At 30.8% G+C, this 3,645-nt stretch overlaps 1 pseudogene; it reads left to right on the top strand.

The window, feature by feature from the left end:
• The window catches only part of LOC100576004, an 11,941-nt pseudogene that overhangs the window by 6,990 nt on the left and 1,306 nt on the right, over positions 1-3,645 (top strand).

Below are 3,645 nucleotides of genomic sequence, written 5' to 3'. Positions count from 1 at the left end.
TGGCGTTGAGTGGTACAGGCGTTACCCCCCCGAAATATATGCCCACTACTCCGCTTATCTAAATTTTAATATTTATATCCCATAAACTAATAGCCCTAAAGTCGATTTACCATGAATAATTTATATTAATAAACAAATACTTATCAATGTTAATTGACAATTTTTATATATTATATATTATATTTTAAACGTTTTTGAATAAATTGTTTTATTAGATTATATTTAGTTAAAATTTAAATCAATACCTATTGATGAATTTTGTATGTGTGAAATAATGAAAACTGATTGTTTACATTTTCCAGTAACCAACAAATGGTCACTTAAAAGCTTGTAGTGAAAATGTATATTAATTTTTTTTTTGTGTGACCATGACTAGGGGGTGAGTGATCAGATTGAATTTAGCCATACCTGACTCAGAGGTCTGCGCACGTCTATGGTACTTACCTACATAATCAATGTTTTACATTATATACTATTATACAATTTACAATTTATAATTAATAGTATACCTACTACTTATTATATTCGTTGTGGACTGAATTTGTCGTTCAATTTAGAGTAACATAACGTGATCAAAAATAATGCCGGGTATCTAACGCAAATGTAATTCAAATAATCGAATGTAATTTACCAACACTGGATAGTTGTTAGCTCGTAGTTCTGATGATCCAGCCAGGATTAAGGGGAGGAAGACCCTATAGGCTAACAAGTAACAGATGTATTTATATAGTCACGAACACATCTATAATTATCATATGAAGAAATACCATGTTAGGAGGAAAGCAAATTACTAGTTTACTTGTTTTAACAATTATATATAATAGTCTAATGTAAATTATGGTTCATTGCAGGGGCGGTTCCAGAGACTTGGTTGGAGGGGGGCCTAATAGTTATAATTTTCACCAGACTGGACGGTGGGTTATCTAATAGCCAATAGGCAACGCCCCGACGCGCAACGACCAAACCATTATTATTTAGTTTTAGAATAATAACAATACAATTCTTATCAAGAGAATATTCTTAGTATTTCCCCAAGTCATTTAGTATTCCCGTAGTTCATACAAATAGCAACTACATGCTACAATAGTCATACACCGACGTATCTCCAATAATTACATACGTTTATATAGGTGTCTATATAGGTGTCGATACTATATTATGTTTTTTTGTTTATAATTTTTTGTTAGCAATATACAATTTTTTAGAAATACGGGTTTTGAGCCTTGGGGGGGGGGGGGACGGCCCCTGGTTCATTGATACTCAGTAAATCTAACTTCGTACACATTCCCGATACTTCTAACATTTGGGAATTAACCATCTATGCTGCACCTGAAGTAAGATCCTAGGACCGCATATTTTTATTTATTTATTTTATTTTTATTTATTCTTCAAGAAGATAATGGGTCCCACTAAACATGTTCGTGTGGGGGCCCATGAGTTCACAATTTGAAATATAAATACATTAAATAGTTCTTATAAATTAAATACTTACAATTTGTAATACTTATACATTTCTCACATACCCAACTATAATATTAATAATATAAGTAATATATAATTGTTTCTCTTTGTTTATATAATATAGTATTATGTAAAACATTGTGTACTTAAATAATACAATATAATATGTTAATATAAAACTAAAATTAACAATAATTACTAAAGTCGTACAACTAATATGATAAATAATGCAGTAATCATATACGTTTGTTATGAGTCTATCTATATTTTGTTCTTGTAATAGCCAAAGTGTAAGTTTTTTTTTTTAAGAATCTTAAAAGAGTTGCTGTGTTTAATTTCTATTGGTAGTATATTGAAAATTTTCGGACCAATATATAAGTATGTGGATTGTGTTAATTTTTTGTGCATAGTTGGTACTTTGATATTAGATATTTCATATTTGCCTAGTATTGTGTCCGTGTCCAGTTTTAAAAATAAGATCATTTTTAATTATGTAAATTACCGACGCTTTATAAAATAATTTTTTTATTGGTACCTAGTACATCTATGTCATTGTATAAATATTTTGTGTGGTATCTTGAGTCTTTTTTAGGATAATTTTTAGTATTATGTTTTGGATTTTTTTTAATGTTTCTATAGTTGTATCATACGTACCTCCCCATATAGAAATACCATATCTAATTATGGATTCTATTAATGCTTGATACACTACTCTAATTGCATTAAGCTTTAAGATATCTGTTAAATTTTTAAATTGCATACATAAGTTTTCTTAATTTTTTTGTTAAACATTTTATGTGGTCATTCCATTTAAGATTATGACACATTTCTATACCTATAAGTATTTACAGTTTTTAACTATTTTTACAAAGGTTTGACATGTACATATATTTTGATTTAAACAGTCATTCTCGCGAATACATAGATTTGTTTTATTTGGTTGATTCGAATTTAACTATACAGTGTGATAATATGTAGGTTTTTTCTAAGTTTAGGAATAAATTATTTTCACATAGCCATTTTTGTATTTTACTCATGTCGGATTGAACATTAGCAAATACTCCATCCCAGGATTGGCCTTCAACAAAAAGTACCTAGGTACTGTATCATCTGCGTAGCAAACTAGTTTCCCGTGTGTATTCAACTTATTAATTTGATTTATATGTATATTAAACAGTGTAGGCGATATAGTTGTCCCTTGAGGTACACCACATATTATTGACGTTTCTTCGCTTAATTCATTGTTTATTCAAACGTGTTGTTTTCTATTTTTTAAGTATGAACTTAATAAATTCTGAGCCGTTCCCTTGATACCAAGTGTGTTAACATTTTTTAGTAATATTTTATGATCTATGGTATCAAATGCTTTTGCTAGATCCAAATAAACAGTTGCACATTTTTTTCATTTTCTAAATAATTATAAATATAGTTTGATACTGTTGGAATAGCTTGTTCAGTACTTTTACCAGGTCTAAAACCAAATTGGGTACATGATAGAACAGTGCTTCTCAACGGGGGCTATATCGCCCCACGGTGGGCGGTGAGCTCGTTTTGGGCGGTGGGGGGGCGGTGGGCTCGTTTTGGGTGATAGGGGGGTGGTGAACTTTTTTTCCGTTCAAAGCAACGCACCAAGATTTATCTTGGTAAATGTTTTAATTTTTATCGATTAATAAAATAAACTCGTGATTATGAAATATAAGCTACACATACCAGAGCGTCAAACGTTTGTAAACTGTAATCGTTTTCGAACGAATCATTATCTTTATTACTCTTTAACTGCATTATGCTTTTTCTTACTGTACTTTCAGTATACATTTAGATTTTACCCGTGCCAGTTGTGTTAGTTTTCGTTTCGTGTTTCGGTTTATATTAAAATTGTATATTATTCAACGATGTCAGAAGCAAAAAGGAAATGTCGCCAATATAATACAAATTACTTGATGTACGGATTTATTCCATCACCGTCCAACGCCCAGCTTCCTATGTGTTTACTGTGCAACAGAGTATTATCTAACGAAGCAATGAAACCGTCGCGTTTGCAAGAGCATCTTCAAAAAATTCACCCAGACAAACAAAATAAAAATTTGTTATTTTTTACGAATATTAGGGACAAGTTTTTGAAGGCACCGTCAGTCTCAGGCTTACTCACAACTTCTTCAACACAATGTGACGATGGTTTAATAG

The sequence above is a fragment of the Acyrthosiphon pisum genome, chromosome X, assembly GCF_005508785.2.
Source record: "Acyrthosiphon pisum isolate AL4f chromosome X, pea_aphid_22Mar2018_4r6ur, whole genome shotgun sequence".
Classification (NCBI taxonomy): Eukaryota; Metazoa; Arthropoda; class Insecta; order Hemiptera; family Aphididae; genus Acyrthosiphon; species Acyrthosiphon pisum.
The sequence above is the reverse complement of the archived record's forward strand: the minus strand, read 5'-3'. Positions and strand labels throughout refer to the sequence as shown.